General features: G+C 44.4%; 1 protein-coding gene across 4 annotated transcripts in view; it reads left to right on the plus strand.

The window, feature by feature from the left end:
- The window catches only part of USP54 (ubiquitin specific peptidase 54), a 91,813-nt gene that overhangs the window by 11,743 nt on the left and 65,751 nt on the right, over positions 1 to 14,319 (plus strand). The window contains exon 1 of one of the 4 annotated variants that reach the window (XM_081913460.1): positions 8,132 to 8,209. The exons of the other annotated variants lie outside the window; for them this stretch is intronic. The gene's annotated coding sequence lies outside the window, so the exon portion shown is untranslated. Of the gene's footprint in view, positions 1 to 8,131; positions 8,210 to 14,319 lie in introns of those variants that run through there. 4 annotated transcript variants of the gene reach the window in all.

Raw genomic sequence — 14,319 nt, forward strand, 5'->3', positions numbered from 1 at the left:
CTAAATTCATGTTGATATGGGGGGGGGAGACTATTGGAAAACTGTGACAAGGACCTCGAGTGTATTTGAGAGAATGGAACTAATCAAATTTTCTTTTTCATGTTTGTTTTTAACTTGCTTTATTATTGTGCTCAAGAGAAAATGGCATAACATTAAACTGTTGTATGTTTTGAGTGTTTGAGAAAAAGTTGGCCATGTCTAAGTGTATTGCTCCTTATATTACGTAGATGTCCATTGTGTACATCCTGGAGGCCTAAGTAGGAGGAGATACAGATTAGGAAATTACGTGGATCGAAGAGGCTTCCTACCCTTGCAGAAAACAAACAAACAGAAGGTTGGAATGGCCTCCCCACCTGAAAATCCAAATTCCCCCCCCCCCAAACTTTTGCAGGTTGTGAAAACCCAATAAATGTCCCAGCTGAGTGGGAATTTGAACTTGGGTTTCCCCAGTGGCGTAGCGTGGGTTGTCAGCACCCGGGGCAAGGCAAGTAATTTGTGCCCCCTAACCCATGGATTTGCGCTCCCTAACCCATGGATTTGCGCCCCCTAACCCTAACCCCCAGATGTTGCGGCCGGCCCCCCCTGCACCCCCCCACGCTACGCCACTGGGTTTCCCTCCTCTTAGTCTAGCCCTCTAACCACAAGTTTCCATTGCCTCCTTTTAAATGATTTTATGTAGGAATGTGTGTGAGAGAGTTGAACAATAAAGCAGATCGTGTATAGGAGAACTACCAACTACCCAGGGCAAATGTTTTCTTTCATCTGGAGAAAGCTCACTGCCATCATCTAATAACTTTTTCATCCGAAACTTATGTTGTATCTCTTTACAAAAAATCCTGTGTGTATTATTCAGTGGCAAAAATTGAAGTGAAATCACTGGGACCTGCTTTTTAAGAGATGTGTTTTGATGACAATCATGAAAATACAACCACCGTCTAATTTTGTGTGTGTCATTATGTGTCAGAGAACTCTTGTCACTTCTCAGTAGAGCATATTTGTAGAGTCAAGTCTTATGATTAGCCACTGTTTGAAGAGATACAAAAGAAGTAAAACTTGTAACATTTTAGATGTAAAAGGAATTAGCCTGTTATTGCTGTGTTGTGTTTGGAGTATTTAACATGCAGGTTGAAGATACCTGCTTCCTTCCTGCCGCCATAGAGTATATCAGCAGCAGAGCACATGGGTAACCTTTGCTATCTGGGTAAGAGAAGCCATGTGCATTCCCTCAGCTTAACAAGGCCCCCAGTGAATGTTTTAAAGGACAATGTTTGTTCTGTCATTTTGGTGAAAAGAGCGAGGCTTTACCTCCACTGCCAAAAGTACCAATCTGGTGGGGAGGGGTGGAATTGTGATTTAAAAAGAAAAAGGGCCTCTTTCTGCCTGAGACCAGTTCATCTCTCTGCTCAGCAACAATTGTTCCTAGGACAAAAGGCTACTAAGATCACTCTTGGCTACTGAAATGGAGCCAGCCTCTAAGGGTGGATACATTGCAGAGGGGAAGGAAAGGAGGGATACCACAATTTAAAAAAATCGATTTATAATGACCCCATAGTTTGGACAATAAATACTATGAGAACCAAAACTCCCTTTTTCTTTCCTTCTCCTGACAATTCCTTGCTGGTGTGTGTGTATAGTATTCTTGCCACTTTTTTATGCAAAACCTGTTGGGATATTGTCTGTAAAAGTTTGCTTTAACTTGGACAGCAGATCTTCCCACAGATTTCCTTAGCATATTCTAAAACTTTTAATGAGGAAGACGAGGCCTTCAGGCACAGAAGAACAAGCATGGCTTGGATTTCAGATTGCTTTGTCAACTAAATAGCAGAGCAAGGATAACTAACATGAGGAGCCATTGTTAGGGATAATGGGGTTTCAGTCCTGCCCTCTTTTCTTCCCAACCCTATACGGCATATAACACCAGTGTCTCACAACAAATTTAACTGAAGAACCTGAAGAAAGAGACAATGCATGTGTTTTTTAAAACGAGGGGAAATTATTGTTTTATTTTGAAAAAGAAAAGGAGTGTGCAGCAGCCCCCAGTATTTAAAGAGCCCCAACCCCATTACATCATTAGAACCAGAACATAAACTGGAAAAGAGCAAAAAATATCAATGTTTGGTCCAGATCATAGGTACCATAGACTGTATGGATGATTCACTAAATGATTGTAGGATGACGTGTGTACCTGAGCTTATGGCCTCAAATTCACTTTATCTTATATGCTGCTTTATTACAAAAATGATGACTGGACTACTGATCCTAAACGGAATAGTTGCCCAACCACCCCCTCCAGAACCCACCGCTCTCAAATGACTCTCAACTGCCTCGCATTCAAACTCCCTTTCAAATCCTCATCCAATCATCACTCACCACCAGAATTCTACAATCTCTCTTTCCCCCTCCCTCCTTAACATTCCCATAATAATTCTGATACAATTACCTTAATAACCTTATCACATTCAATATTTTATACACGCTGCTCCCTATAACCATACTGTTCGAAGCACTTGAGCTTCCCATTCCTGATTCCTAGGAAATGGGTGGTGAGCAAACTGCAGGTTCTCCATCCCTGTTCTAAAAACCAGATGTCTCCCCCCAAATGATCCTGGGAATTGTAGTTTGTTAGGGGTTTTGGGGATTGTAGGTCCGTGAGAGGGAAGCAACAATGGCACGAATCATTTCGGGGGAAGTCATGTGCTTTAAAGGCGCTTTGGATGCAGTGAAGGAATCTCAACTAGGTGATCCATGGCTGTTGGCCATCCAGGCTCTGCTTAAAAACCTCCAAGGAAGGAGAGTCACTGCTTCAGGCCCTAAGGGCCTCTGGAGCAGGAGAAAGCAAGATTGCTCCGTCCTCCATGTGACAGCCCTTTATACTTTAGTTATTGAAAAGGTGTGGATCTCATATTAGTGTTATGAGAGTGTAAGCAACACATTTCTCTCTCCCCTTTCTCCACACCATGAAGAATTGCAATGGTAACCAGAAGGCTGGAGTTTGGAGCCCAGCTAGGGCTGGCTGTGGGCAGGATCTTTGTTTTGCTGGGGGTTTGACTAGATGACCCTTGAGATCCCTTCCACCTCTGCCATGCTATGATTATATCAAGCAGCTAAAGGAACAAAAAGATGCTTCTGAAACATTTGGGAATCATAGGCACATTCTCCCCACCAGTGGCTTCCAGCAAGAGCTTGCATCTTCCTTAGGAGAGAGGCAGTCCAGAACAAGGAGGGAAAGTCTCAGAGTTCAGGTAGGTGGAAATGCCAATTGAATGCCCTATACTATAGGAATGCTTCCTTCCCGTGTCCCCCACCCTCATGTGCCAGACTGGTGCTAGCATGGCTGGGAGCCAGGTGCCTGCTTATTCCTCCATTTTCTTTGCAGGGGGGAGCCTTTCCCCAACATATACTTTGTTCTGACCAAATCCCTGAAGAGATGTGATGACCCTCAGGTACTGGGGCAGAGGGAAGGAAGGGGTCCTTATGAAACACATTTGGGGAGTCTGTGGCTTCCAGCAGGTGCTTTTCAGAAGCATTGCTCCCTCCAACAGGGGAAGCTGAGCATAGCCATCACAGCTAGTTGCCTTTGATAGGCCTCTCCTCCATGCAATTGTCTAGCCCTCTTTGAAAGCCATCCCATCCAAGATGCTCTTGTGGTGCATCTGATTCTCCTGTAGTTCCTTGCTCCTGCAAGGAGATGACTACGGTGAGATCCTTTGGTTAACATCTGTCTGGGCTGGAAAATATTAAAGAATCAGAGGACTGGTGAGCTTCCCTTGAAGCACAACTGATCAAAGGCAGGCAGATCTGTTAGCATCTTGATAAAGATGCTCAAACAGCAAAGGATGCTATCATACCCTGCAAGTATCTCAGAAAAAGCTCCCAAGCTGATGGAGAAGAGAGCAGTTAAGTGGTCAGTGGGGCTCCAGGTTGCCGTTTCCAGATCCCACCACAGCCCTTCCAAGTTGCCCAAGAAATCAATGCCACAACAGTTTTTTCCTCACACCTCCTCTCCATGATCCCTCATGGGGCCTTCTCAGACATATGCTGTGTCTGAACCAGCAGATCCCACCAAACCAAGTAATTTGAGGACCCAGTCAGAAAAGGAGTGTGCACAGTCATACCATAAATAAGCAAAATAACTAAACAGGTACTAGAAGTCACCCCAGAACTGGCCCTACTGAACATCTTCCAAAATAACAATGCCCACTCGCACTAGAAAGAGCTCATAACCCACCGACAGCATACGATTCAATATGGCTAACTTAACCCAACAGCCCCTCTCACCTATGCACAAACAAATCCCACTGCAGCCAGCCAAAGACGATCAGCCACACCCTAGGCCACCCCAACCCCTCTCACCACCAAGGAAACATAACAAGTGAATAGAAAGAGAACTTCCCCAAGTGATGCTGGCAGAAAACCCCCAAGCATACACTAAATAAAAGAACTTAAGCTTTGCCATCCCATCCCCTCTCTCCTGTCCCCACATCTGGAGGGCCACATGTTAACTAACCCTGGATCAGAAGAGTACTCTATTTCCCCCCTCCATTTTGCCGCCTCCATTTTGTTTTTTTTGGGGGGGTGGAGGTGGGAGAAGGGTAGAAACATGTGTCCAATCCCATATATATTAAAATCTTTCTCTGGGTGCCTGCACATCTGCACAGCTATAGTTGCTAAGTCATAGTGTGGCAAACCAGCCCAATAAATACTGTGCTTTATTAAGCAAAAGTTCTGGTGGATATTATTAGTGAGCATTTAGGAGTATTAAACAGGGATGCGGGTGGTGCTGTGGTCTAAACCACTGAGCCTCTTGGGCTTGCCGATCAGAAGGTCGGCAGTTTGAATCCCCGTGGCGGGGTGAGCTCCCATTGCTCAGTCCCAGCTCCTGCCAACCTAGCAGTTCGAAAGCAAGTGCAAGTAGATCAATAGGTACTGCACTGGCAGGAAGGTAAACGGCGTTTCCGTGTGCTGCTCTGGTTTCGGTGTTCCGTTGCGCCAGAAGTGGCTCAGTCATGCTGGCCACATGACCTTGAAAAACTGCGGACAAACGCCGGCTCCCTCAGCCTGTAAAGCGAGAGGAGCACTTCAACCCCAGAGTCGTCTGCAACTGGATTTAACTGTCAGGGGTCCTTTACCTTTACTTTTTTAGGAGTATTAAACACCTGTGTATGGTAGCTAGCATCTTTGAATGAAAGTAGCTTGTGTTCTTTATTACTAATCCATACCCAGAAACATTTCATAGATAAAGATTTGACACATGCATGTAACACCTCCCATACTGTTAAATATGGTGGTTTAATATATTTAATATTACCCCTCTTTTCTCTGCAATAGCTTGTCCTGCACTGGTTTAAAATCTGATAAGAGTCTGTTTGGTTTTTTGGCTAAAATTATACTTGAAAAACAATGAGTTTTCTCTTGGGTTATTAAGAATCAAAAGGAGCTTCACCAACATATGCAGTTGCTGTCTGTGCACTGCATGGTGCTTTAGTGTTTCTGCGCACATGTCTACATGCATATAAAGAGACAAGATGCATCCACCACCCCACTTCTTGTGAGCCTGGGAAGAGAGCTAAATATGGAAAACTGACAGCAGCTCTGGCAATTCCCACTAAAAAAATTTTATCAAGACTTCCCCCAAAGGCAAATATAGAGACAGTGATTGTACAGGAAATATAGATAATCAGAGCATATACTGAATAAGCATGTGCTGTGCAAGAACAACACTCTTAGGCATTTATGGTGGGAACATAATTTCAAAAGTTACAGAATACAGAGCATCTTTAGGCATGGGTTCGAAATTAGGGATGTACCAAGCATGTTGATGGAATGTCTTTATACAATATAGTCACTTTTTTCAGATTCCTTCTTTAAAACAGGGATTAAAAATTCCTAACTCAATTACATGAACCCAGCCTTAGATCAATGAGTGTATTGATGGAGGTAACTCAAAACTCGTTTATAGTAGATTATTCTAAAACAGGCTTCCCTAACATGATGATTTCCAGATGTTGGACTACATCACTGCAAAACCTCAATAATGGCCTCTCTGCATATAAACCAACCTAGACTGTGTTCATAATCTGAGGCCTGCCTTTGTGTGCCTCCTCCATGTGAGGTCTAGAGAGTGGCAACATGAGAATGGGCCTTTGCTGCAGTGGCTCCCAGTTTGTGGAATTTTCTCCCCAGGAAGGTTCATCTGGTGCCTTATATATCTTTAGGCACCAGGCAGAAATATTCCTCTTCAACCAGACCTTTGGCTGATTAATATTCTACAGCTTTTTCAATGTATTTGTAGGAGGGGGGTTATTGTATTGTTGTTTCTGTTTCAGCTATTTATTTGTGCTTTTATCTCGTGTTTTTATCTTATGAGATGCCCTGAGACCTTTTGATGAAGGGTGGTATATAAATCTAATAAAGAATATATCATCCCTAACTGCTGGCTGTGGCAGATGTGAGCTGAAATGGAACAGTATCTGGAGGGCACTAGGGACTTGGCTAGATTGGTAAAGAAAAAGTGTTTTACAGTGGTACCCCGCAAGACGAACGCCTCAGAAGACGAAAAACTCGCTAGACGAAGGAGTTTTTCGTTTTCTTAGCCGCTTCGCAAGACGCATTTCCCTATGGGCTTGCTTCACAAAACGAAGCTTGCCCCGCAAGCTCCGGGGATAGCGGGGAAGCGCAGAGCGTCTTCCCGGCTGTCCCCGGGCCTCTTTTGAAGCAAGGGGCGGCGGGGAGAAGATCGCTGTCCCCGGAGATTGCGGGGCAGGCAACGGAGAGAAGCAATCTTCTCCCCGCTGCCCCTTGCTTTAAAACAGGTCCGGGGACAGAGGGGAAGGCGCGCGGCGCTTCCCCTCTGTCCCCGGACGGTCTCCATAGGAACACATTGATTGATTTTCAATGCATTCCTATGGGAAACTGTGCTTCGCAAGACGAAAAACTCGCAAGAAGAAAAAACTTGCGGAACGAATTAATTTCGTCTTGCGAGGCACCACTGTATATGTGTTTTATAGGTGCTATAACACTGTGACACTAGATGGCACTGTGGAGTCCTGTCTTTCCATACCGGATATCCCTGTATGTGTTTAACTGAATTGCTTCTTTGACATGTCTAGATCCAGCCCAGCTTAGAGAAGACTGCTTTAGGAAGTGAGCAAACAGATTCTTCTTACTCATAAACTCACGCACACACACACAATCCAACAATCTTTCTTTGTCGTGTTCTATTCACCTAAGCAGGTGGGCAGGGCTAAGGTTGCTGGTTTGACCACAACACAGCCTTGAGCCTCATATACTAGGAAAAGATAGCCTAACATGAAGTGTAATGTGGATACGTTGCTGCTACTGTACCACAGTACTCTGCATCTATGTCTCCCCTTGCAGGCCAATTGCCACCACTGTGTTCCTCCACCTCTTCTCTATCCAGGTCAGTTGTGTACACACAATTTAAAGAAGAAAGAGGAGGGGTTGGAATGGTGTTAAAATCTGGCCTGGCAAGCTTACACTTATTCATCCTTTGTTGCCTGTGGAAAGCAAAAAACTGAGTGCTAGTCAGTCAATTCACAGCAGACAGGAAGAAAAAATCCTGGGTGTGTCTGTATTATTTGTTTGCTGAATTGTGACCATAGATCATATTTATATTATATATTGCAGTAGAGATAGTAGGATTAGGAAAAGGGACATTTTTGTAGTGACTAGAGGAGGGAATGGAGGTAAAATATTCAGAGATAAAATGTTTTTGAAATCTTAGTCTCTAATATGAAAGAGAGATTTACGCATTTGGGGCAGAATTACGGGACTAAACTGCATTGTCTTTGGTTTATTGCTTGTTATAGAGGAATTGTGAATTGTCACCTGCATTTCAGCGAAAAATGACATTTCTTTGCTGTGGGTCCCCTCCCCCCAAAGGAGCAATTTACATCCAGGCTGAGCAGAGCAGAACAGGAAAAATGCAGAAATTGAATGATTACGGGAGTATGTTCTGCAGTGCCGAGAACACACTGGCAAGGGCGGTCTCTGACTGTCACTTTAAAAAAAAATGACCTGCTTGTTGGAGGAGGGGCAGTTTCCTGAGAATCAGGTGCATGTCTGTAGAGATGATGTCATCTTTCTAAGTAGACCTGCTTGAGAGAGACTGATGCAGAGGAGGGAATGATTTCCTAATTGCAGATCTCCAGCTGGGAGGAGTAAGAAATGGATAGAGCACAGGCAGTTTGTAAGTATTAAAAATATTGCTGAAGTCATCTGCAGTCTTCAGGAATTAATTGCTGTGTGAAGGTGATACAAAGAGCATGCTTCTTAATTGAGGACTGGAAAGACACTGGTTTGAAAAGGTGTTTTTAAAAAATTACTAGTGCCCGATGTTTAGAGGTAACATTTCATAGGTTTCTTCCTAATGACAGTAAGTGTCATATGCTTTCTTCCTAGGGAAAAAAGCATGCTGTGTAGCTTATTGAGTAATTTTATCTGCCTTTTCATACTGCCTTCTTCATACGAAGAGGCAGTGCTGTAGCACTCACTTGTAGTAAAATGTAGTCCTGTATTGATGAGAAATGTCCTTGGTCCCCAGGCACTGCTTGCTTGTACCTTGGCTTTTAATTTTTGGCTTGCAAATGTAATTAACACATGCAAGATGGGCAAGAACAACAAAAGTTAGCTGCTTTCTTGTCTTTGATATCAGCTGTCAGCCTGCTTAATGGTCTGTGATGTGATTGTTGGACTGTGCTGAAATAGTTCTGGCATTGCACCACCTTATCTAGGTGAACAGAGGGTCTCTAAATAGTGGCTTCATGGTGACTTATTAGCCATTCTTCTCAGTATTCTCTTTCTTCTGATTCAGAAATAACCAGGCCTCTGCAGACTCCTTAGGCACCCACATACACAAGGAGAAGCAGTTAGTGCTAGTGGATAGGTATGGTAGGTATTGATCTGTAATAGTAGACCTAAATTAAGCTAGCACAGAACCTAGAAAAACTGCAGTTACAGCATGTGGCTGTAGTGGATTGTTGTTTGCGCTGACATGTGTAAATTTCAGGAGGAAGTGAAATGTTTACTTTTGATGAAAGCAGTACTTTAAGGGAAGAGAATCTGCAATTGGATTGAAAGACTAGCAGAACTTACTGGCTATTTCAGAAAAGGTTCTTTGTGTACACTACTTGCATCTTTAGTGTTTATAGTACTGTATCTACCAGGTATGAAGCAGTGAACATAAGTAAAATGTACCTGCTGTTGTGTCTTGTGAAGTTGAAAGTAGAATTATGGTTTGGTGGAGAAAGTTGCTATAGGCAGTGGGGTACTGGCATATAGACAGAAACAGGCAGTGTGGAATGGCACCCCTAGGTGAGCTGAGTTTCAGTGTGAAGAGGCCCAGAGTTTATATACAAGGAAGGTAATTGGTTCATCCTGTTCACATGACTCCTTTGCCAGAAGAATTCTGTTTGAGGTTTCCATCTGATGATTTGATAGGCCTGCAAGCTCCTATTCCGATGAACTCTCCTGCTAGCACAGCATGTTAAGGGAACAGGAACCTGACTCTCAGTGTTCTGATGAGAATGCTCCAGTCCCTGACAAGAATGCTGCACTTATGAGTTGGTGCTGCCTCAGTTTTTTTCTCCCATCGTCCCCTTGGATGCTTATCAGTACATGGCTTTCAGTAGGTTCTAGGGCACACACATGCCCTGTTGTGGCTGTCTTACTGCCTGAGATTATTCCATCAGCTTCATAGGGTCACAGGAGAAGAAAGTACCTGATCTTTGGGTAGGCCCATTTCTACAGAGCTAACTATCCCTTACTGATTAGGTGTGTATTTATTATAGGTTGAAGATGTACATTTGGAAGTTGGATTCATGAATGGAGGGGAGCCATGTATTCAGAACTACTAGAGGCAAATGGACTTGCTTTAGCCCAACATAAAACATGTTATGAAAATGTACACCGTTTATTAGAAAGGGAGTTCATTAGCTGTGTTCTTAAAAGTTTTAATAATTACATGGTAACTGTTAGAGCTGCAAGTTTAGTCGAGAGCTAGGAATCCACCTCTTGTAGTTCCCTAGGTGTACCACTTGTGCCACTTAGAGCTGTGGAGGTGGGGACCCTGCTGTGGGATTTTACAGACCTGCAAATGCTGCTCTACCACTTTGTTTCATGCTGAAGGTAAAGGGCTGTTCTGTTCCAGGTAGTGGTCTCGGCCAGATGAGGTTATAGCTCAAGGTGTGTTTGTGGGTTGATGTTATCCAGGTTCTGGTCTAGCAAGGCAAGGTTCAGCTTCTACTAAAGCAAAGACCAGCAAAGCGGAAGCCAGGTTCCAAGGAGGTTGGGGTAGGGAACTTTTTCAACCTGGAGACCACATGCTAGTGGTGGGTAGAGCCATAAGCAAAAATGAACAGAACGGTGAATATTAATGTTACCTTTGTATAGTAGGCTTACTGTACTTACCCACACTCTTCTCCATCCAGGCAAGCAATAAGCATTATTAACGATATGTTCTAGCCAGGCAAAGTACTCAAGGAGAGTACACAACAGGCATGGTGAGAGGATGTGTCTGGGGAGAATTCTAAGAACCGAACAGAGAGGCACCAAGAGCTGCATTTGGTCCCAGGGCCTGAGATTTCCCATCCCTCCAGTAAGACAAAGTCTAGCAAAGCAGAGATCAAATTCTGCTAAGGCAAAGCAAGCAAAGCAAGTAGCACTGTGGATAGCTCCATTTGCCACTCAGGCTGGAGAGTCAAATGTTTCTTCAGCAACAAGGAAGCTCAGACTGAGCCAGCAGTTAAAGGGTCTTAGTCTGCTTCGGTAGTAGTAGTAATTGTTGTTGTTGTTTGTACTCTGCCCATCTGACTAAGTTGCTCCAGCCACTCTGGGCAGTTTCCAACAGAATATACAAAAACACAACAGAACATCACAAATTAAAAGCTTTCTGATACAGGGCTGCCTTAAGATGTCTACAGAAGGTCGTATAATTATTAATCTCTTTGACATCTGCCGGGAGGGTGTTCCATACCCATGGGCATCACTACCGAGAAGGCCCTCTGCCTGGTTCTCTGTAACCTGAGTTTTCATCATGAGGGAACTACCTGGACCTCAGTTTCCGGGCTGAACAATGCGGGGTGGAGACACTCCTTCAGGCTTGCAGGGCCAAAGCCGTTTAGGGCATTAAAGGTCACCACCAACACTTGGAATTGTGCTTAGAAACGTATTGGGAGCCAATGTAGATATTTTAGGACCAGTGTTATATGGCCCTGGCGACCATTCCTAGACACTGGTCTAGCAGCCGCATTCTGGATTAGTTGTAGTTTCTGAGTCACCTTCAAAGGTACCTCCCTGTAGGGGGCAATACAGTAGTCTAAGCAGGAGATAATCAGAGCATGTACCACTCTGGCAAGACAGTGGGCAGACAGGCAGGGTCTCACCTAGCATACCAGAAGGAGTCGCTAAACAGTCGCCCAGGACACAGAGTTGACCTGCGCCTTTATGGACAGCTGTGGATCCAAAATGACCCCAAGGCTGCACTGCTGGTCCTTTAGGGGCACAGTTACCCCATTCAGGACCAGCAAGTCTCTCACACCTGCCTGTCCCCTGTTCCCCAGAAACAGTACTTCTGTCTTGTTGGGATTCAGCCTCAATCCGTGGACTGCCATTTCCTCCAGCCACTCACACAGGACATTCACCGGTTCACTGGTTCTGATTTAAGTGAGAGGGTAAAGGTAAAGGGACCCCTGACCATTAAGTCCAGTCGTGGCCGACTCTGGGGTTGCGGCGCTCATCTCACTTTATTGGCCGAGGGAGCCGCTGTACAGCTTCCGGGTCATGTGGCCAGCATGATTAAGCCGCTTCTGGTGAACCAGAGCAGCGCACGGAAACGCCGTTTACCTTCCCGCTGGAGCGGTACCTATTTATCTACTTGCACTTTGACATGCTTTCAAACTGCTAGGTTGGCAGGAGCAGGGATCGAGCAACTGGAGCTCACCCCGTCGCAGGGATTTGAACCACCGACCTTCTGATCGGCAAGTCCTAGGCTCTGTGGTTTAACCCACAGTGCCACCCACGTCCCGCCAGTGAGAGGGTAGAGCTGGCTATTATCTGCATACTAGTGGGCACTCAGCCCAAACCCCCAGCCATTTTATATAGATGTTAAAAAGCATGGGGGAGTGGATGAAGCCCTGAGGCACCCCACATGTGAATGCCAGGGGTCTTAACACTTACGCCCCAACACCACTTTCTGGACATAGCCCAGGAGGAAGGAGTAACCACTGACTGATGGCACAGAAGTGACTGTAGTTTTCTGGAGTCCTCAGAATTTGAGGATGTCCGTGTAACTTTCTCAGGCTGGAGTGATGGTGATGAAACAGTCCGCTCCTGTGCTACAGCTTTGTGGACAGTAAAGTTTGACTTATTCCAGGGGCAAATCCCTCTCTTACTTTGATACTTCCTCTGAATCTCTGGCCCCATACCCCAAAGATGGGGAGTCTGTCCATGGGTCTTGAAAAGGGGACAAGGTGCTTGTGCTAGTGTGTGTGTGTACGTACGTGTGCACACACATATACACGAGGAATGAAGTACTGTATATGTGAGAAAGTAGGGTGTTGCTGTATATTTGAGGGTTGATGCGGCATTTATATTTCAAAAGATACCATGGGTTTTCAAGAAGAGATGCCTGTGGCAGCATATTAGCTCATGGACCAAATTGTACTTCTGTCTGTGTGGTGGTAGGATTTTGCCGTCACCTCTGCTCACATCTTTTCCAGTGTATTATCTTGCAAAGCCATTGCATACATTCCACCTCAGTGCACTGAACCCTTGGAGCTAAATGATGCCGCGGAACTTGGATTTGTGGGTCATGCAGTTTGAGTTGGTGCTCCTCAACTGTAGGTTAATAGTTTCAATGTCCATGCCTATTCCGGGCTTTAGTGTTATATGAATTTTTCATAGCAAAATGCCAGGTATGCTAGTAAATTCAAACTGTTCAGAGTAGTAAACTCCTGTGCAGGTCCATTCTCTACCTGTTGGTGGAAGTGACTAGTAGATGTCTTCTTCAGTTAATTTATTCCACTTAGCTTCCCAGTGTAAATTGAGTAAAAGTGTCATATTTGTATTGGAGCAGCTGCACTGAAGTACAGCATAGAAAGATTTCCTATGCTCTGTTGTTATTAATGATAGTTCTTTGTGGTTTCTGTTCAGTCCAGGATTTGCGATTAAATATGTACAGGCCATACTACTTGGGAATCCCAGAAAGTTCCGATAGTTGAAAAGGCCTTTGGCTCATGTTTTTCAGGGAGTGTGTGGGAAAGTGTGTGATCTTATACTTGTGTTTTTATAATATCTTTAAACAGGCATAATTACATCTGGGCAGTATTGTTTCACGCCATGCTGTTCATCATGAATAAGTGGTAGCTTCTCACGATCTGTTTGAACTGAACAAATCTCAGTGCTGTTTGTTATGAAGATGCCCTCTATTAATAATTTTATGAGCTATAGATCCCAGAACAAATAGCAGAATTAAAGGATAATGCTGAAACTAGGGCTGTGCTAATATTTTGGCCATTTTTTTTTCCAGCCGCTCACAGAGGTTGGGGAAGAAATTGCCCTCAAAAACTGGGGCAAGATGGTGAAAATTAGGAGAAATTAGCAGGTGTACTGTCAAAACGCCGGGGGCAGGGTGACAATGCACTGACATATACTGACATGTACTAGGACACTTACCTTTTATTTAAATTACAAGATAACTGAGTATGTGTGCATGAATGTTTCTATGCTTGTGTCCATGCTTCCTTTAATTTTTTAAAAAACCATAATCCTTGTGCAGTTCTGCAGCTGGAGCACTTGAAAGCAATGCAAAAATATTTTCCCATTCCCAGGCTCTCCACAGGTAGCATCACCAGCTGCTCACAGGTCCTTCTGTTTCGAAACACCTTCCAGGAAGCACAGGCAATAGTGAGACTGCAGAGCTGCAAAAGCATTGTTGGGGATTTTCGGTGATTAAAGGAAGTGCACACATACACCCTCAGTCATCTCGTAATGTAAATAAGAAGTAAGTGTCACAGCATACCCTTGCTAATTTCTAGGGATTTCCCCAACAGTTGTTCTGCAGGTCAGCAATGCTCAGTCTGGTAGAGCTGCCAGGGAATGAGGTGGACAGATGGAATCAGTTGCCTCTCCCCCATCCCCAAGCTTGTACTGCCTGGTTTGACAGTCAACCAGCATCCTTTCCATCTTGTACTGTCAGTGCTTCATGTTTCGGCTGCTTGCTCTTGGCTGAGAGCTGTAGGATTAAAACCCTTAAATTGAATTTGGACCCCACTTATACAGTATTTTCAGGAGGTATACAAA

This window comes from Podarcis melisellensis (assembly GCF_964234715.1).
Source record: "Podarcis melisellensis genome assembly, chromosome: 5".
NCBI lineage: Eukaryota > Metazoa > Chordata > Lepidosauria > Squamata > Lacertidae > Podarcis > Podarcis melisellensis.